Source organism: Belonocnema kinseyi, chromosome 7 (assembly GCF_010883055.1).
Source record: "Belonocnema kinseyi isolate 2016_QV_RU_SX_M_011 chromosome 7, B_treatae_v1, whole genome shotgun sequence".
Lineage (NCBI taxonomy): Eukaryota > Metazoa > Arthropoda > Insecta > Hymenoptera > Cynipidae > Belonocnema > Belonocnema kinseyi.
Genome location: NC_046663.1, coordinates 133,941,106 through 133,964,187, shown reverse-complemented (window position 1 = coordinate 133,964,187; position 23,082 = coordinate 133,941,106).

The following is a 23,082-nucleotide window of genomic DNA, read 5'->3' as shown; positions in this document are numbered from 1 at the left end:
ACAATACGCCAATTAGAACAAATGGTAAGTTCCGACAGTGCCTACAAGTGTGCCTACTGGCCGCTAAATGGCAATACCGGTTTCATATGTATACACCTGGTATAATTTTTTAGGTAGAGAAATTCAATTTACAATAAAGAATATCAATTTTTAACTAAAAATGAAATAGTTACATTATTTCCGAAAATTTCCTCGTTTTGCTATTAAAATACATATATGGATACACCAATTATATTATAATAACAGTGTGAATTATAGGAGTGTACTTACCAGTTACGAGAAAGACGTATGCCTTCTCCCAGCTTTCATTGAAACACTTAACATTTAAATATTTTGATTTCTTATTATTAGGGTCGAAATTTGTTATATCATCCACAAACACTTTTTCTTTTGTTCCGCGTATCTGCGCGTATCCGAATACCATAATTCAAATATGGGTATATATTTTTTTTAATATACAAAGGCTGCGAAATATTCCGCATTCTCCCGTGCGCGTCGTAAAACTCCCGTCCAGAAACGTCCATTTACTGCCGGTTTACCACACGGAACGCGAAGGCAAATGGACGCCAGAAACAAAATGGCCCCTGTGGCCGGACGCGCCGATTAGGTATTTCAGGTTAGGTGGGGCATATAGAAGATATCTGTACGTTCAGGGCCAAACAATAATACTAAATGCATGTGGCGGAACTTTATTTTTAATAAATCAAAACAAACATGTGAAGCAAATAAAGGTCGTTCGGTGAGCACGACCAGACAGTGGCTGGATCGTAAAGTCTCTCTGTATCTCTCTTAGTTATATTCTTTCACCATTTTCCTTTCACATTTCTTATTTCCCTTTCTCTTTACGCCTTTCTCATTCCCCTTAAATTTTGATTCCCCTTTCCCAATCCAATACACCGTTTTCCTTTTCCCTTTTAACCCTTTCATTTTCTCAATTCCTCTTTAGCATTTCCCCTTTCTCTTTCAACCGTTCACCATATCTTCATTTCCCTGTACTCTTCACCCTTTTTTCATGTTCTTTCCGTTTGCCTCTTATTTTTCCCTTTTCCTATTTTCGTCCTTTACTTTCCCTATTCACTCTTTCCTGTTTCTCATTTTTCCTCCTCTTTTCCTTTCCCCCATTCCCTTGAACTATTTCGCTTTCCCCTTTTAACCTTTCCATTTTCATCTTTTCCCCGTTCCCTTCAACCTTTCTCTTTTTTCTTCATTTCACCCTTTCACTTTTTCTTCTCCCCTTTCCCTTTACATATTTTTCTATTTTCCCATTATCCTTAACCGCTTCCCCTTTCCCTTTTCACACCTTCGCCTTTCCCCTTCCTCTATTTCCCCGTTCTCTTTACCCTGTTTTTTTTCTATTCTCTTTTCCCTTTTATTTCTCTCTTTCCCTTTTTTCCTCTCCCTTTGCACCCTGTCCGGTGTCTCATTTTCTCCTTCCTTTTTCCTTTTCCTCATTCCTTTTTTCTGTTTATCTTTCATCTTCCCCTTTTAATCTTTCCCTTTCCAACCAGTTCCCTATCCCTTCACCCATTTACTCAATTTTCCACTTTTCCATTTCCCCCTTTTCGTTTTTTCAAAAGGGAAAATGAGAAAGGAGAAAGGGTGAAAATTGAAAGAGGAAAAGAAAAAGGGAAATTGGGAAAAGAGAAAAAAGGTTGAAAGGAACGGGGAAAGGATGTAAAGGGACAGATTAAAAGGGAAAGGTTAAACGGGAAAGAGAAACAGCAAAATGGAATAAGGGAAAGCACAAATGAAGGAAAAAATGAGAAATTGGGAAGGAAGAAAAGGGAAAGGAAAAGGCGAAAATGAGAAAAATAAAAAGAGAACGTGGAGAATATGAAGAAAGTAGAGGAAATGGGGAAATAAAGATAAGGGACAAGGGTAAATGGTATAAAGGGAAAGCGGAAACGCTAAAGAGGAATAGGGGAATAAAAGGGGAAAGGGTTAAAAGGGAAAGTGGAAAGGGTTAAAAGGGAAAAGTGGAAAGGGGATAGGAACATTGTGAAGAGGATTAGTAAAGGGAAAAAAAATTCAAGGGGGATGAGAAAAGGGTCAAGGGAAAGGGGAATGTTTCCCTTTACCATGGTTCTTTTTCATATTCTTCTCTTTCCCCTTTCATTTTTCTCTTTCCTCCATTTCCTTTCCCTTTTCGCCCATATAGATCCATATAGAAGTAGGTAATGAGTGCGTCGTCAGAAAGGTCCTACTTATAAAATCCATATAGAAATCACTTAAAATCCTGTTTGCAATTTAATATAGATTACATGTCAGGAGAATACATATAAAACCATATATAAGTAGGGAATTAACACAATGTTAAAAAAAATCTGATTTGTGTATCCATATAGAAAACGCTTCAAATCTTCTTTGTAATTCCATATAGATTACATGTTAGGAGCATTCATATAAATCCACGTAAATGCTTAGGGACTTAGTGTGTTGACAGGAAAATCCTATATGGATATCCATATAAATACTTATAACAAAAGGGACGCTCTTAAAATTTAATTAAGAAACCATCTCAAATTCTAATAGGAAATCCATATAGAATACATCACAAAGAAATCCATATAGATACTTGTAGATTTTCTATGTGGAAAATTTTCTCTTAGTGACACTACCAATAGAAACCATTAGGAACAATTATATACTTATAGAAGGTCTATATGGATCTATGAGACATTTAATGGAGGGATACTATGCAGACAGAAGAAAAAAAAGTTGTACTGTTAAGTTAAATTTGTTTAATAATAGTGTATTTCATGAAGAAATAGAGTTTAAATGCTAAAGAACAAAAAAATGGTGTATTTCATAATACAGCTGATTTCAGCATTTTGTTACATAATTGACCTTTCTTCAGCGAAAAAATTGAATTTTATTTGTAAATATATTAGGTGATAAATATCGGTTTAAGCCATTGTTTTGTACAAAACCAATTACCTATTGCTATCGTTTTTAATTTGAAAACGGTCAATATTACAGAATTTTGTTGGAGGGAATAAAGACTGCATTTCTCGAGCACAACTCGGAATAGGTTTTATTTTTTAGAAATCTTATAATTTTTGGGTTTGGTACGTTTTTTTTTGTTTCACATTTTTTGTTTTAATTAGAAAACGGTGGATATTACAGAATTTTGTTGGGGCGAATAAAGACTGCATTTGTCGAGCACCACTCAGCAGAGGTTTTATTTTTTTTTGAAATGTAAATATTTTCGGATTTGATACCTTTTTCTGAGTTTGACATTTTTGGTTTTAATTTGAAAACGGTTGATATTACAGAATTTTGTTTGGCGGACTAAAGACTCCAATTCTCGAGCGCTACTCAGCAAAGGTTTTATTTTTTCGAAATTTTATCATTTTTGGGTTTGGTACGTTTTTGAGTGTACAATTTTTGTTTTTAATTTGAAAATGGTTGATATTACAGAATTTTGTTGGGGCGAATAAAGACTGCATTTCTCGCGCACAACTCAGCAAAGGTTTTGTTTTCTTAAATTTTAATAATTTTGGATTTGGTACCTTTTTTTGAGTTTGACATTTTGGGTTTATATTTTAAAACGGTTTATATCACAGAATTTTGTCAGGAGGAATAAAGATTGAATTTATCGAGCATCACTCAGCAAAGGTTTTATTTTTTCGAAAATGGACTATTTTTTAGTTAAGAACGTCTTTTTTTTTTAGTTTCACATTTTGGGTTTTAATTTGAAAAACGGTCAATATTAAAGAATTTTGTCAAAGGGAATACAGACTGCAATTCTCGAGCACAACTCAGCAAAGGTTTTATTTTTTTTAATTTTGATAATTTTTGTATTTTGTACCTTTTTTTAGTTTGACTTTTTGGGTTTTAATTTGAAAACGGTTGATATTAAAGAATTTTGTCAGAGGCAGTTACGATTGTATTTTTCGAGCACCACTCAGCAGAGGGTTTATTTTTTATTTTTTTGAAATGTTAATATTTTAGGATTTGATACCTTTTTCTGAGTTTGACATTTTTGGTTTTAATTTGAAAACGGTTGATATTACAGAATTTTTTTGACGGAATAAAGACCACATTTCTCAAGCACAACTCAGCACAAGTATTAGTTTTTCGAAATTTGATAATTTTTTTCTTTGGTACGTTGTTTGAGATCGCCATTTTTGGTTTTAATTTGAAAGCGGTTGATATTAAAGAATTTTGTTAGAGAGAACAAAAACTGCATTTATCGAGCACCACTCAGGAGAGGTTTTCTTTTTTCGAAATTGGACTATTTGTTAGTTAAGTACGTGTTTTTTTAGTTTGAAATTTTGGGTTTTAATTTGAAAAACGGTCGATATTAAAGAATTTTTTCAAAGGGAATAAAGACTGCATTTTTCTAGCACTAATCAGCAGATGATTTATATTTTCAAAATTTAACTATTTTTGGGTTTGGTACGCTTTTTTTTGAGTTGGACATTTTCGGTTCTAATTTGAAAACGGTTGATATTACAGAATTTTGTTGGACGGAATAAAGACTGAATTTCTCGCGCACAACTCAGCACGAGTATTAGTTTTCCGAAATTTGATAATTTTTTGCTTTGTTACGTTTTTTAAGTTTGCCATTTTTGGTTTTAAATTGAAAACGGTTGATATTACAGAATTTTGTTAAAGAGAATAAAGACTGCATTTGTCGCGCACCACTCAGCAGAGATTTTATTTTTTCGAAATTGGCCTATTTTTTAGTTTGATATTTTGGGTTTTAATTTGAAAAACGGTTGATATTCAAGAATTTTGTCAAAGGGAATAAAAACTAAATTTTTCGAGAACAAATCAGAAGATGTTTTATTTTTTCAAAATTTAATTATTTTTGGGTTTGGTACGCTTTTTTTGAGTTGGAAAATTTCGGTTTTAATTTAAAAAACGGTCGATATTACAGAATTTTGTTGGAGTGAATAAAGACTGCATTTCTCGAGCATAACTCAGCAAAGGTTTTATTTTTTTGAAATTTTATAATTTTTGGGTTTGGTACGTTTTTTTTTTGTTTTAGTTTGACATATTTGGTTTTAATTTGAAAACTGTTGATATTACAGAATTTTGTTTAACGGACTAAAGACTGCATTTCTCGAGCGTAACTCAGCACAAGTATTGGTTTTTCAAATTTTGATAATTTTTGGATTTGGTACCTTTTTTAGTTTTACTTTTTGGGTTTTAATTTGAAAACGGTTGATATTAAAGAATTTTGTCACAGGCAGTAAAGATTGCATTTGTCGAGCAGCACTCAGCGGAGGTTTTATTTTTTAGAAATTTTATAATTTTGGGGTTTGGTACGTTTTTTTTGTTTGACATTTTTTGTTTTAATTTGAAAACGGTTGATATTGCAGAATTTTGATGAACGGACTAAAGACTGCATTTCTCGAGCACAACCCAGTAAAGGTTTTGTTTTTTCAAATTTTGATTATTTTTGGATTTGGTATCTTTTTTTCAGTTTGATTTTTTGGGTTTTAATTTAAAAACGGTATGATATTTGTTTTTTCCCCAGAACATCAGAGACCACCCATAGATGCGGAAAATTCCCTCTAAAAACAGGTTGACTCTGTATCTCATCACACTGAATGTGGGTGTGTGTGTGTGGGTGAAGGGGAGGGGCAAATACGAATCTGATCTTAATTTTTAACAAGCACTGTAGGTTGTTTATCAAGACCCGGAAATTTTCCTAGAACCTCAGTTTTCTCGGGCATGAAATTACCATTAGGATCGAAGTCCTCTGGAAACAAATCAGGGCATGATATCTTTATGTATTGTGGTGATCTTAATTCATAATATGATATTAGTTTTTCTTCAGCATGTCAGGGAACGTCCATGGATGCGGAAAATTTCTTCGAAAACTAGTTTGTTTGTGGATATTATTAGCCTCGGTGTTTAATTCTTTTCTACGGATGCATTCAATACCAAGAGTCACTTGATTGGGGGTAAACGCATGTTAGATTTGTATTCAGCACATTAAAAGACTTCAAGATACCATGTCTAACATGTTTCGAGGACGATTTCCATACAAAGAGCGATTTCATACCCAATAAGCTCATTTTCTAGAGTATTTTCCGCTCCTAGGGGACAATCCTTACGTGATTTGGGGAAAACTAATCTCAGGTTCGTAATTAGTCCCCTCCCCCTAAATACATACAGATAGTTAGACATCATACTCGAACCTCTCGCTCAAATTTTTCTTTGGTGACCTGTGTTATGGAACGCGTCAAACCAACTCCAAATGTCATACGTGATAAGCTTTTAAATGGTACCTTGGTTGCATAAAATATTTTATGCTACATGCAGTGAAACTTCTTGTTATACTCGGATGTTTAAAAAACTTTTGTGAACAAATAAATTATTTGATTTATTCGAAACCAACATGTCATGAGGCTGTTTGTAACGCCTCTGAGCAGTGAGCGTTAAAGAATCCTTTACCAAATGGTGTCAGCTGAAGGCTGGAAATTAGTTCTGAACGCCGCCACACTGACTCAGAAGTAGTTTTACAAATGTACACAGAATAACGCATAATGCATTCTCTAACCATACGGTTTCTCGGGCCAAACCATTTAAAATTTTAGCTTGACGTGGCATCTGTGATAATGTGGCACATATTGTCTATGTTTTTGTTTAGTATAGTACATTTGGGGCGATTGAACACGCTGGTTAATTTGTCGCTTGGGACAAGATGGCAAACGGGGTAACGTAATGCATGGGGTAATGTCGCACATTAACATTATATTTGTACCAATGAATTCCATGCTTTTCGTTAGGTTAGCAAATGTAGTGAAATACTGTATTAACATTACAAAAACATCCTCGATTCGTGAAGCATAGAGGTGGTGGCGAGATCTTTTTATAATATAAACATATAAGCATTCCATTTTTTCTAAGCCAGTTTGAGGGACAATAAAATATTTTTGTTACAATCTAGATACCTATAAACTGAATGATGTACTTGAGTAAAAAGAGTACATGATATGCTATCGAAGTGCAAATATGCATCAGCAGCGATTATTTAAATTAAATAAACATCTTTTTCAAAACAATCAGCTTGTGAGAACCCTGCTTTTTCGAATTATCTGATGAAAATATTTGGATAGACGTCCTTATGTAACGTGAAAATTTCAAAGCTCATTTCTCAATCAATTGCTTGTTATGAGAAAAAAAAAGTGAAATCGCCCCATTTTCTCAACGCACTTGTTTGGATTGTTAATTTCGAGTAAGAGACAGCGAATATCCTACGACAAATAGTTCACGAAATATGAATTTGTTAATTACCATAGTGTGTTTCTCAGTGAAGGCAAAATCACGATGAATTTTTATTGTAGCTAAAAAAATCGCGATCGAACCTTTGCTATTAGATTCTGAATTTGGATAGTTGAGAGTAATAAAAAACATGATTTCTTTGGATTTCAGAATAGAAATATGCTGATCATCTTTACATTTATTTTATGATTAATTGTGCTATCTAACAGATCTAACAGTTAATTAACTAACTTAACTTACTGATATAAGTATCTAACAATTTATGATGCCAACTACATTTTGACATTTGTTATAATGAATCGCTCTAAACCATAACTTCCGTTTCATACTTACAGCTGCCAGAAAAATCGCAAAAAATGTGTATAACCATTTAGAAAGACGGATTTTAATTGTTTCTGCAGATGCAACAATAAAAATTTATCATCATTTTGTCTTCACTGAAAAATGCATAACGTTAATTACCAATTTCATATCTCTTACACGATTTGTTGTACACATTATTAGCAAAATTGGCAGGAAACATGGAAAAGTACACTTCATGTAGTGAAAACTGGTTTGATAGAGGTGTGACTACACAGCTGGACTGAAGAATAGCCGAAGCCTACCTTTTAAATATTAAAAGGAGTGTATGGTAATTAATTGTAAGAGAATAATGTTTGAATTTAAATTTCAGAAAATCATACAACTCTGCTTAAGATAAAAGCATATATGGAAAAGAGATTGCAGTGCAAAGAAATAGGTAATTTTAGATACATATTTTTATATTCCTATTTATAATCATATTCACTTATCTATATGTTTATTTTTTGGCGAGAATTTGTGGCTTACTTGGGATCTCATTAATACAAGAATATCAGAATTTTGGCTATTTGTGGGGACATTTCTCAATTTTTGGTGGAGGAGCTAACAGCCACCACCTCCAATGTCGAAAATTTAACCAAATAAATCGAAAACAACAAAATTTGGTTTTACTGTTGGCTTTCCTACAATGCAAAAATTAGTTTTGGAAAAATAGAACCCCAATCTTAAAAAAGAACCCTTAAAATATGTTCTGCATCTAGGACGAATGCAAGCTCATCAGAATTTCAAGGTAGTTTTAGGCTGTCCAAAACACTAAACAATTTTTTCTTAAATAAAACGAAAAACTAAAACACCACCCCAAACGAAAAATTTAGAGAATAACATAAAGGAAATGTATATAATAAGACTTAGCTACTTTTTAGAATCAAAAATATACATATCAAATAAAACGAAAAAATGTTCATCAGAATTTCATGATTTTTTCGCTCTTTACAAAGTGTAGAAAAAAACATTTCAAATTGAAGAATAATTATACTAGTCATCTTCGCAAGACCCTACACTGAATAAACAACCCCACAATAATAAACAAAAGAGCATTCCTGATTCATTTAACTAAACTCACCTGAACTGTCTTCAAATTAATAATAATATTTATTGAACCCAACAAACAACCCCTAATTCATTTCACGATATTTCACAAAAGAGTAGAAGTAAAATTAATACGTTGCACTTTGTAAACCGACCAGTCTTTGTAGCTCCACAGTATGCCATTATGGTAATCGACTTGCTTAACAAAAATATATATATTTCAAGGCACTCAAGTTTTCCAAGCACAAATTTATACGAAAAATCATGAGATTAATCTTCTTATTTTCAAAACTCGAATCATTTGAAATACGTGTAAAGAATTAATTTGCATTACTATCGTATGGGTTACACGAATACACAATTTTTGGTACCAACTGTCGATGAAGCAGGTGGCTTACGACCGAATTAATTAGAAAGAAGTATCACCTCAGTAGAATTTGCTTCTTAAGTATACGTAGTTGCACTTCCAATAATTCAATTCATTAATCTGGTTCTTGGCTTAGACGATACCGCTAAATTTTATTTCACAAACGATGCTGAATACATGTGAAAGTACTTCAAAGGTTGTAAAAATATCTCAACGAAGCAAAATTCTTACCCTGAAAAAACGTAGTGTCCTTTAACGTAACAGAAACAAAGTGGGTCATTTTGACCCATTTGATTCTTCTCATTATTGCTATTCCTAATCGATTGGACAAAGACGTGGGTTATTTTGACTCATACCTGTTTTTTAACCATCGCGCAAAACAAATGCCTGCAAATGCTATTGTCTACTTCGTCAGTTTATGCCTAGTAAGGCAGAACGGGTCTTCAGCGATATCCTTTACATAGGCAAATATGAAAATCGTTGTTTTTGTGTATGAAAAGTACGAAATTATCACTTTTTCATATCTCATGCGAAAATTCCAATATGGATCTGATCGGGGCCAGATCGGGCAGAATTTGGCTCAAATAGGGCTATCTAGATAGAGTCAGACTCGAAATGAAAAGCCGTACCCGATGGGGCCCAAGCGCAGCACCCAGAGATAACCCGTTCTGATCCCGATCAGGCCTATTTTAATTTATTTTCACTATTCCTAATTAAAAGGAATTCCTAAATAAAATAGTACTAAAATCGTATGTATCACCTCCTAAACTGAAATTCGAGGTTAGGTTAGAAAATCGAGGTTAGGTTTCATCTAAACATTCTTGTTAAATTTACTTATTATAGTCTTCAACACGTAAATCAGGAATATTTTAAAGTATACGCTAGCTACGCACTCGTATTGTGCTCGCTTTTGACATTTTTCCACTTATTTTGTCACTTTTCCAATTATTAATTGCAATATTTTTGACGCTTGACACTTTACATTGAAACTTGGGCGATTTGGAATCAACCTACTTTAGGCCGCGAAATTAATGGGGTGCCATCTACTGTCTCGATTGGCTGTTAAGTTGGGGTCTAGAGGGGGCCAAACTTAACATCCACAAAAATGTGTGACTGATCTGGCCTGAGTCGGAAATAAGGTAAAGATTTGGCTATTTGGGTACGGGATAATGAAAACATGAATCTAAATAAGTAGAACATCAGTGTTTTTAGTATTAAAAGGAGCGATTATCGGTCTTTCTAGACACAAAAACAGCCTGGATGTTAGGCAAGACACCACCCTGAGCGATGGTGACTCCAGACAGAAGTTTGTTCAACTCTTCATCGATCCTGATATGGTAAATCCAGACAACAGCTTGTTCAACTCCTCGTCATTCCTGATAGAGAGTTGAAAGTGACGAGAGATAATCCTAGTCATCTTGTCATCACGAGCGGCGTTAAATTACAGTTTGAGATCTTGAGTGGTCATGTATTCCATGATAAATTCCAAGTAAACGGCAGCTCTGGCCCTAACTCGCTTAACGTAGTTTACCTTGCGAAAAAAGACGATGGATTGTCCAAGTGGGAAGGAAAGTCCAGCTGAAACGAGCCTTTGACTTTTCCTTTGAATTGTTAGAAAGCACAATTGCAGAATATGATGTTAAAAAAAATAGGTGGGGATGAGGGAAGAAATTTTTGTGCGTTACCCGTTTGGGCATTATTACACAATCCGAGAGAAATTTTACATGCCTAGTTGTTAAAGTGACCTTTATTATGCGTGGAAAAGAGCCCGCAAGCGGGCAAAAACCACACAATCTGATAGTTTATTTTATGAGAGAAAAGTGAAGAAAAAGAGTATGAAGGGGGTAGAGAGGTCGAAAATGCCTTATTTTATTTGGAAGTCTTTTGACATCGCATATTTGCGAAGCAGATCAAAACTATATTTTCCGAGGGAGGAAATACGTTCAAAAGATGATGATGCAGATTTATAGAATTTAGTGGCACTTATTTTATATACTCTAAAATGTGAGTTAATTGAAACTGTGTGCAGGACAGAGTACTTGGTATATCTGGGGATTGTTTTAAAACGTTTGAGGAATTTATTTGGAATGATCTGCATGTGATTGATGTTTCTTCTTGACGCACTTCCACAAATTTGACAGGCATAAGTTATGATTGGTCGAATAAACATTTTAAAGAATAGAATTCCATATTCAGGTTTTAGACTCGATTGTCTATTAATTACAGGGTTAAGACGCGAAATGACCCCGAGGAGTTTTTCCTTAGTTTCTTGGATACACTCCTTCCAATTAAGACGTTTATATAGCTTACCTCTAAGGTATTTCATAGAGTTTTTCCATTATATTGGTTCATTTGACATTTCCGGAGGATCTATTTTAGCTGGCCTTCTGACTGAGAAAAAAAATTATTCAGACTTTGTTGGTTTATTTTTATTGTCTAGAGTTTAGCCCACGCTACGATGACTTGAAGAGATTTCTTGTATAATTTTAAGAGTTTTGAAACTGGCCAGCAGGAAGTGGATAACGCGGTGTCGTCTGCATATACTCTGATTTAAACTTCGAGCATCTTAGGGATGTCTTTCACGTAGATAATGTAGAATACTGGTCCTACAGTTCTGCCTTAGGGCACATTCTCTCGAAAGAGTTTCTATTTTCAAATTTTCTGGCCTATTTTGACTGAGGATTTTCTGTTGGAAAGATAAGAGTGTATAAAATGGATAAGCCGTCTTAGAAAATTGAAATTTATTAATCTTCTAAACAGGCCTACATGTCAGACACCATCAAAAGGTTTTTCCACATCGCGGAAAAGGGCTCTAGTATGCGTTCTTCAATTGAAATTGAAGCTGATGGCTTCGGCGAGCTTAAGCATAATGTGTTGCGCAGTGTTCTTTTCTGAAACCGTATTGTTGCGGTTTACGGATACTGTTTTCCTTGAAGTGATAGTTTACGCGCGTGAGTATTATTCTTCCAAAAATTGTTCTCAATTTATTGAGAAGACTAATTGGCCTGTAGCTGGTTGGATGGTATAGATCCTTTCCTTTTTTATAAAAAACTAGAATGTGAGCTATTTTCCAAGTTTCAGGAGAGTAGCCTAGTTTAATACAGACATTAGAGATAAGTGCAAGGAGAGTGAGGCACGAAATAGGAAGCTTTTTCAGGACTAAATTGGAGATTGAATCAGGAGCGGATGCTTTCTTATTTTTAGTATTATTAATATTTTTTGTTAAGGTTATTTGGATTTTGAGAAAATGGAAAACAATTTGTTCACATTCAGCAATGTGTTGCGGGTGGATGGCTCGTCATAAAGATCGAAATTACTTTCATAATTTGCTGCTAGAAGATTTGCTTAATCAATGGAAGAAAATGCAAATGTTTCATTCGGGTTTTTGTACGGGGAATATAAGTTCGCGGCTTCGTTATGGCTTTAGGCATACGATACATACATACATACTTGGCTATTCAGATATCTCTCGAACTTGAGTTACGACATGCCGAGTACATAGGTTACGAAATACCGACTCGGCGGGGTAGGAAAAGTCAGTTTTATTAGTTAACTTCAGGGGTTAACTCAGGCCTCGGGTCAACATAAATTAGTGAAAAAGATTCAGTTTTTATATTTAAAATTTATATGTTTACGAAATAAGACAACCTCAAAACACTATACACAATATTGTTGAGCAAAATATGAGTATAACTTGCTACACACATTAACTCTTCAAATTAATTAATCGTAACTGAGATTTTTTTCATACCTTACGCGCTCAGCGAGCCCAGACACCTAGTCTTTTATCTGGATCTAATCGTAGATATGAACGTAGGTCCTGAGCTCGGCACAATTTTAAAAAGTGCGAAGGAAGCACCGTCTAAAACGTAAGGTCAGCAAAGCCTTCAAAATAATAAATAACGCATTTACACATAGCTATTTTAAATCTTAAAACGTTTTTTAAGAAATCAAGAGCAAGATGATAATGCATCGGTGCTCTCGAATTTTAATTGCAACAGTTTTTCGAAAGCGGTTGATGATGTTTTTAACAATACAGCTTTTATCTCTGTGATGTATACGGCAGAGTTTTTTTATTGGCGTTGATAAAGTCTTCAATCTCGGGACTGAGAGTTAGGTCATATTTGCTAATGTTAGTCTGAAGGATTGAAGCGTGAATAGTAGTTTTTATGCACAGCTCCCTCTAATTTCCCAGGCTGCCCTTAAGGGTTGGCGTCAACGGCGCTGTATACCGTCCCCCCTCATCCAAACATTTTATTTCAATCGGTTCGGGCGTCATCGGTAAGGAAGGCGGCTAAAGCCTAGAACAACATTGCGAAGACTGATAACAAGAAGAACTGTAAAAGGAAGAAGAGTTACGCAATCTATATCTTCAAGGTCCAGAAGCAGGTTCATTATGTCACTAGAGTTTCCAGCAAGGCGATACCAACCATGAATAGCTTCGTCATTGACATCTCTGAATGTATTGCTGCCGATTTGTGTCGTTTGGCTCATCTCAACAAGCGTCCGATGAAAAAGTGTTCGGAAATCCAGACTGCTGCCAAGCTTCGCCTATCAGGTAAACTCGCTAAGCACGCCGTATCTGAAAGAACGAAGGTTGTGACCAAATATGCTATCTCCAAGTAAATTTCAATAACCACAAAATTTATCATAAACAATCGGCCCTTTTAAGGGACATCATATTTTCTTACGGAGGATGTTTTTCTTGTTTACAAGCATACGTTTTTACTTGTTATGAATCTGAACCTGGTTACGGCAGGTTATTGTTCAAGGATTTTCTGAGCCAGCATAGCCATATTTTTTATTGATTCCGATCCACTATTTTTACTAACTTAGGGCTACTTGTATACATGGGGAATTAATAGTAATTTACTTTAATATACTGTATCTTGGGAGCAAAACATCATTCTGTTTTCTTCACGGCTGCTTGTAGTGCTATGTACAGTCTTCCAACTCCTTAGCGAACCTTGACCAATTAAGAACTAATAAAAAAACAGTTACATTATGCAAATTCATTCACATGATGCAATGTTTTAAAGTAAATGTTCATGACTTTTTAACCTTATTCGCAAAATACATTTCTCCTGTTATGGCTTGGAAAGCAATAGTGACCCCAAATTTTACTCAATCCCTATATAAAGAAAAGTATGCACTGTTTCATTAATATACAAAAAACAGCATTCTATTATTTTACAAAGTTTTAAGTTTGCTTATTTGAACCAAGAAAGAAGAATTTGGAATCCAGAAGGACGAATTTTTAATAAAACATTTGAAATTTCGACGAAAGCAGATGTCTCTTGAAGAAAATAGTTAAATTTACAAGAATATTATTGCATTTTCAAGTCAGATATTTACTCAGATTGTTTCATTTTCAACCTACAATGAAGATTTTTCAAATAAAAAATGTTTAACTCTAAGCACAGTTGTATTTTGAAGGAAATAGTTCATTTTTTTAAAATACGGTTCAATAAAAAAAACATGAATTTTTAATCGCAAAGGGCGCATTTTCCGTTCAAATGAACAAATGTTCAACAAAGCAGTTGAATGTTCGACCAAAAATAGGACTCTCTCACAATATACTCGAATGTCCCACAAAACTCAGGTGCGATTGACCGGCAGCCCACGGTTGGGCCACCGTCGGAAGGTCGGTTCAACTTTGTGCGCTACTGGTCGGGCCAACCAGCTAAATCATAACGGTAAATCGCCTTTGGCTTCTCCACGTCGGCCTGCAATTTGGTCCCATATGTGGGCACACACGGGTACTTATACATATGATCGCACGCTTTAACTTAAAAAAAACTTAATCGCCGAGGATTCGAACCCTACCTAAACTACCTAAACTAGTGTATTTGACCGGGCAACCACTTTGGTATCGAAGCACTTGAAGTTTGATTACAAAAACTCTGATGAATTGGTTGATGCTCCCGGTGCTCCTTAATAACAGAAAAATTGTTGAAATTGCCCAGGTTTCAGTCACATCATTTAAAAATTTGTTAGTATTATATAATTTAAAAAAATTATAAACAAATTATTTGTTAAAAGAATGTTCTCTACTAATTTACATAATTTTAGGGTTTTAAGTCATATTGCGAGAAATTTTAATAAACAAAAACAAATCTAATGAAAAAATGCATTGATCAGGCACTTGTCGATAGAAAAATTCGGTTTTTCGACGTCAACTTTTTAATTCTGAACTTCATGATAAGTTTAGCGAAATTCCTAATTTGTGAATAATTTTATTTTTTAAACAAAAGCATTATTGGGCCATTTATCAACGGAAAAATTCTTTTTTTTTTATTTAAGACTTTTTAATTGGGCACTTTATGATAATTTCAGCAGAATTCATAATAGGGTTGTCTCCAAAGTCAGATATCATTTTGCCATTAAATGGATCTTATTGTATGAAAAATTTTAATTATAAAAACGCCTATAAAATATTTTTCAAATACTGTTCACTATTTTTAATTTAATGTTGATATATGAACTTTTTATCACGATGTTGATTGGAGGGCCCCTTTGGTGTCAAAGGGGTCGAATTTTTCACCAATCACAACTCACGTGTTAGTGATTTTCAAAAAAGTTTATAGATATATTTATGGTATGTATAAAGAATTAATTGAAAATGTACTTAAATATAGTCATGTTTACTGAAGAATTCGTAAATATGTACGATTTTAAAATGTGTTAATAATTGCACTCTTTTTTTTCCTTCAACATACTACTGACTCTTAAACCAAATATTACAACAGGATAACTTTTCTTGTCATATAATCCTTAACAAATAAAGCTTTCAAATCAAATTAGTCAGATTTGACAGCAGACCATGGCCTAACCTCTTTATCATGATTTTTGCATCGTCACATTGATAAATAATTATGAGAATCTCTGAGTCATGTGACACCAATTTAAATAAGTGTTTTACCGCCTTTAATTTTAAATCATTTTTTTCGGTTGAACGACGCAAAAGAAACAAAATTATAACGCACCTTCGATTCAGGTTAAAATTATGTATCGAAAAACGATTTCATCTAAAATCGCGAAACAACCCAATTAGGTGATACATTACATTTATTTATAATATTAACAATAATAATTTTTGAAGGAAGTTCTTAATCATTATATGGTTTTCATCCAAAGTTCTTGCAATATAACTTTAAAAAACGAAAACTTATGGAAAATCATAGAAAAATCGTTTGAAAAAATAATTTGTTTATAATAACTTTTCCATTTGGTTCGTCATATTAATTTGTTTACAAAAAAAAATAAAAGCCTGATTCAAAATATAAAAAAGGATGACTATGATTCTAATTTTAAAGTGTATAGCTTATTCCTTCAAAAATATTATAACATAGGAAATTTAAAATGATTAAATTTGGAATGCCTAGTCTAATTGTTTTATTTTGTTCGTTGATTAATTTTGGCAAAAGGTTTAAACAATTGGGAAGCTATTCTTTGAAAATATTCTGTGTTCGATGCTTTTTTGGAATTCTAAAATTTTGCAGGATTTAAAGTTGACTTTATTAAATAGTAAAATAGTTAAATTTGGAATATTTAGTAGTATTCAATTAATAATTTTGAAAGTTTTACTTCGACGTTTTTACTAATGATATTGTGTTACGAATTAAAAAGAATTTTTTATTTTTGTCGGTTAGAAATGAAAGGTTATAATTTGAAAGATATCTAACTAAAAAATATTTAAGCTCAAACGTTCCTATCTTAGTTAAAAAATTTTAATGGTAAATTTGAAATATTGATCAATTTCTAAGAGTAATACACCAATTCGACTTCCCAATAATACGAGCAGATTAACTGGGGTCGAAAGCAGGGTGAGTAAAGTTGGAAGCACCACTTTGCCCAAAGAACGTCAGACCCATGCCATAATTGAGGGTTCATTTAAGGTTCATTTAATACTCAAAAACCATGCCAGTTTTACGTAAAGCTAGCAGTACCATGGTAGAAATATTCATGATATCAAATTTTTTCTTTCACAGGAATTGCAGGCTCATTAAAGGTCCTTGTTTGTCTGACAGGGCAGTTTTTTAAAAACATCCCTTATCATTAATAAACTACTCTAAAAATTAAATATGGTCTAATCTGAAAATTGAGCACACCAGAATTGAAGGCTCATTTTAGACTCTCCAACGCCCCCAAAATCAATTTTCCAAAACCAACCCTTGATGTAAAAAAACTAACCCTTACTTAAAAGTGCTGATAAACTGCACTGAATATACACTAATCATAAAAAAATAAATAAATATGCTCCAATCTGAAAATTGATCTGACCAGAATTGAAGGCTCATTTTAGGCTCTGCAACGCCCCTAAAATCAATTTTCGAAAACCATCCCTTGACTTGAAAAACTACGCTTCAGTTTAAAATGCACAAGCTAAAAATGATCATTTTTATCAACCGACGGATAAACATTTTATAGGTATAGTTTCGTACTACTGAAGGATTAAAGAGTCATTTAGTAATTGCTTCAGTAAGCATTTCTCAAAATCTTCAGGAGAAGACTCCTAATTTATTTATTAAGGCTTCGTATTTAAATCATTAAGACTTCCTAAGCGAAACAGTACTTTTAAACTTAGTACTAATAATTAAGACTTAGGGAGTAGTACTAATTTTTTAGCACAGCTGCTATACTCTGGTATGCACATAAACATTTCCGTTAATACTGCAAATATTAACCGATTTTTTAAACAAATTTTCAACCGTTTGGCCTGAAACTTGTACGCTACGGCCAAGTGAAAATGATCAAATTAATTGAATCGTTTGAGCTGAGCAAAAAATGTGTATGTTGACATCCGAAAAAATTTAAAAAAAAATGTTTGAAATCGGTCCAAAACTTCAATGAAGCTAAACTTATTTATTCAAAGAAAAAAGTTCAATTCATATAGTTTTAATGTTATCTCAAAAAAACACTTTTGACGCATAGAAAATTACAAATACTAATGTCAAAAACGTTATAAAGCCTAGAATTATGTAAATATATACTTAACAAATTTAATATAAAAAAATACCCAAGAAAAAAATCAATTTGTAAAATTTGGTGTAGGTAAACATGGGGGGTTCTTATGCAGTTTTCAATAAAAAAAAGAACGAAAGCTAATTAAAAATCTACTTTTCTAATTTATATTGAAAATTAAATATTTAACAATCAATGGTACAGCAAAATTTACGCGAGCTAACAAAAGCATAGCGCCTTCAATTCCTGTGTACTCAATTCTCAGGTTGGAGCTTATTTAATTTTTAGTGTAGTTTATTAATGATAGGAGTTGTTTTTCAAAAATTGCGCCGTTTGTCAAACAAGAGCCTTTAATGAGCAGTCAATTATGATGTAATCAGTTTTATGATTAGTGCGTATTCAGTACACTTTATCAGCACTTTTAAGTAAGGGGTAGTTTTTTAACATCAAGGGACCGTTTTAGAAATTTGATTTTTGGGGCGTTGCAGAGCCTAAAATGAGCCTTCAATTCTGGTGTGCACAATTTTCAGATTAGACCATATTTAATTGGTAGGGTAGTTTATTTATGATAGGGGTTGTTTTTGAAAAATTTCGCCCTAGGTGAAACAAGAGCCTTTAACGAGCCTTCAATTCTGATGTACTCAGTTTTATGATTAGTGCATATTCAGTGCACTTTATCGATAGTTTTAAGTAAGGGGTAGTTGTTTAATAGCAAGGGATGGTTTTGGAAAAATGATTTTGGGGGTGTTGAAGAGACTAAATTGAGCCTTCAATTCTGATGTGCTCAATTTTCAGATTAGGGCATATTTAATTTTTAGGGTAGTTTTTAATGATGGGGGTTGTTTTTGAAAAATTGCGCTACGGGTCATGCAAGATCCTTCAATGTGTCCTCAATTCCTGTAAAAGAAAAAATTTGATATCACGAATATTTCTACCATGGTACTGCTAGCTTTACGTAAAGCTGGCAGCACACTCATAGAAATTTAGTTACAAAATACGTTAAAACCGACTTACAGTTTAGTATAATCTTTTACGATTTAGGGAAATCGGGTATGTATATTAAAAAGTACTGTAGTATTTAATAATAATGTATGAAAAATTCACTTTGGAAAATTCATATAAGTCCTACAAAACTTGTAAAAGAAAATGTGATATTTAAAATTCACTAGTTTAAATTTAAGCAGGACCATATTGTCAAATATTAGAAAGATTGGAATAATTTGTTCCCATTTTAAAAGAGAGGATTCTGAAATTTGCTAAAGACTATACTAAAAATTATAAGTCATTCGAAAAAAATGTGACTGTCGAAAATGCGAAAACAATATGTTCGTAACCCATCGTGAAACCCCACCAACTCACACTGCACAATTATAGCACATAAATACGCATATTATCATTATTAGTATTTGCACACACAACAATATAGAATACACAGTCGCTGATGTAACTTACTTAACCTTTACTTATATACATAGTACGCAAACATATACATATACATATATATATATATATATATATATATATATAACACACGCATCGCACGCAAATCATGCTAAGAGGATGGGTTTGAAGATTCCTTATACACTAAATGGTGAGAATTTTTAGAATTGTGAGAAACGACATGGTACTTAATAACTCGACTTAGAAACATTCAAAATTAAAAGTAAAAACAGGAAAATATTCTTTTTTAATAAGGTCAAAACTGGGATTGAATCAAATTCAAAAATATCTATAGGTTTTCCATTTTTTTAAAATCACCTCGTTCCCGTCTGAAATATTTTTAACATCTTCTAAATGTTTTACAATCTTTGAAATCTGGTGTATTGTACGCTTTTTAAAATGTTTGAAATACTTTAGATCTCATGAAATATTTAAAAGCCTTGTAAAATTGTTGTGTAATATTTTTAAACTAGTGATGTAGACTAGGGTGGTGCAAACAACCGACTTTCGAATAGAGGAAACCCCCCCCCCCAACCAGTTTGTGAAGTTGCCGGAAAAAAAATTTCCTCCAGGTTTGAGCCAAATCGGTTAGTATCAAGACGTGCCGCAAAGACCCTGAAAATCCCATAAGATTAACATGGGGTAATTTTGGTTTTCGGAAAAATGAATTTCAGGTTTTTGGATTTAAACTTAGCTTGTGGGAGATATTAAGAATTTGTTGGGAAGTCTCTAATCAACCATTTCCATGAAATTACTTTGAATTTTGATGCACCTCCCCCCCCCCCCTTGTGGAGCCCCAAAAATGCCCCAAAAAACTAAAAAATTGACATTTTTACCCAAAATCTACACATAAATGCTCTGTTTTTCCCTTTTTTTCCATAAATTATTTGTTTTGTCAAGTGCAATGGTTTTAAGTATTTTAAAACTAATTAACAATTGTTTAAGCAATTTATTTTTGTTTAAATAATTTTGTTAGCACTTACTTATTGAAAGGTACATTTTTTATGTTTGATTGGACAATTGTTCATTTTTAAGAATAATGATCTTTGTTTCAAGCATTTAGTATTCGTTTAAACAATTTATTATTATTTAATTGCAACTTTTTCTTAAAAAGAGGTATAAAACTCTAGTTTTTTAAAAACTTCAGTTAGCGTTGCTGCTTATTATTAAATATCTACGTCATTTAGATACTAGTAACTTATTTTGTGATAAATTCTTATTTGTTTAAATAAATTTTGTTTGTTTAAACAATTTTTTTCGAAAATAAATGTTTGAAATTTCTGTCTTTCTGCAATTATTGTGGTAATATGTCATTGTAAAGAACAACGTTTTTTGTCTAAACCATTATCGTATTGTTTAATAAATTTATTAAACATTAATGTAGCATGTTATTGGAAATTGTGATTCAAAAATCTGATTTTGGTCTCAATTCAATTAAGTATATCGCTTATTGTTAAATATTTAAACGTTAAGCAAATGCTTTAAATAACTAATATTTCTTCATAAAATGTTTTACATTGGTCATGAAAAGTTAATTTTTTTAGAAAGACTTCATTCTATAAAAATTACATTCAATTTTGTCGTTCTGAAATTATTTTTATAATTTTTTCCTTTAAATCACCCTCGTAGACCCTCCTTTGAAAGCTCAAAGTAAGTTTTTTTTGCTTATGCTGATCCCGCAGATTAGCTGTTAGTATTCTCAAAGGAATTAGAAATATTGGTATTTTTTTAACGTCACTGGAAATTAAAACACCAAATTTTACTCTCAATAATGAAAAATTACCACATTAATTGCAAAAAAAAAGAAAATTCCAAAATTCATTCTCGGAAAAAATTGTTTAAACAAACAAAATTTATTTTAAAAAATATGAATTTATTACAAAATAAGATACTAGTATCTAAATGACGCAGATATATAATAATAAACAGCAAAGCTAAATAATTTTTTTGAAAACTAGAGTTTTATACCTATTTTCAAGAAAAAGTTACAATTAAATGATAATTAATTGTTTAAACAAATACTAAATGCTTGGAACAAAGATAATTATTTCTAAAAATGTCCAATTGTCCAATCAAACATGAAAAACCTACCTTTCAATAAGTAAGTGCAAAAAAAATATTTAAACAAAAATGAATTGTTTAGACAATTGTTAATTAGTTAAAAAATACTTAAAAACATTCCACTTGACAAACAAAAATAATTTATGGCAAAAAAGGGAAAAACGGAGCATGTACGTGTACATTTTTTTAAAAAATGTCAATTTCAGTTTTTTGGGGCATATTTGGGGCTCCACAAGGGGGGGGGGGCATCAAAATTTTAAGTAATTTAATGGAAATGATTGATTAGAGACACCTTAACAAATGCTTAATATCTCCCTCAAGCTAAGTTTATATCCAGAAACCTGAATCCCATTGTTCCGAAAAGCAAAATTTCCCCATGTTAATCTTTTGGGATTTTCAGGGCCTCTGCGGCACGTCTTAATATTAATCGATTTGGCTCAATCCTGGAGGGAATTTTTTTCCGGCAACCTCAAAAAATGGGGGGAGGGGTGGCATGCCCTCTAATCCAAAAAAAGTGTCAAAAGGTATGATTTTGGACCACCCTAATGTACACGCATCTTTTAAATCGTTCAAATCCATAAAACTTTGTAAAACGTTCAAAAATTCTTTTAAATATTTTAGAATCTTTAAAATATATTGAAACCTTTTAGAATCTTTAGCAATTCTTTGTAATCTGATGCTCAATACCTGAGTGGTAAAATCCTTGAAATTTCGAACTAATAACTTTTATAATTTGTAAGTTGAATATCACAAAAAATGTATACTATAGCCAATTAATACCACTCTTGTCGTAAAAACAGAACACTGGAAAACACGTGTCCATACATGAATCTTGACCAGTTTAGCGGGAAACACGAAGGTCTCCGATTCATATCGTGAGCGCTCGGCTACTAGGCAGTCTGATAAGTCCCTGAAAAATGAAACACAAAGTCGCTTTTTTGGCCAAAGTCGGTTTTATTTTTCAACATACTGTCCTTTTAGGTCGATACAGCGAGTCCAACGATTTTCTAACTTTTTGATACCGTTCGAAAAGTACTCGATCGGAAGGTCTCCAAATACGCCTCAGTCTCAGCTATGAGCTCCTCATTTGAGTAAAAACGCTTAATGGTGAGCCATCTCTTCAGGTTAGGGAACAAGTAATGGTCGCTGGGGGCCAGGTCTGGTGAATACGGTGGCCGAGGAACCAATTCGAAGCCGATTTCATGCAATTTTGCTTGTGCAACTAAGCATGAATGAACAGGCGCATTGTCGTGATGATAAAGCAGTTTTTGCTTCTTCAAATGCGGTCGTTTTTCGGCGATTTCGATTTTCAATCGGTCCAATAATGATGAATAGTATGCTCCGGTTATGGTTTTACCTTTTTCAAGATAGTCCACGAATATTATGCCATGTGCATCCCAAAATACGGAGACCGTAACCTTTCCGACCCATTGTTGCGTTTTTGGACGCTTCGGAGCACTTTGGCCCGGTGGAACCCACTGTTTTGCCTGTTGCGTTGACTCAGGAGTGTAGCAGTAGATCCAGGTTTCATCCATGGTTATGAATCGACGCAAAAACTCGGTCGGCTTACGCGAAAATAATGCCAAATTCTGCTGGGAAGTTGTCACACGAATTCGTTT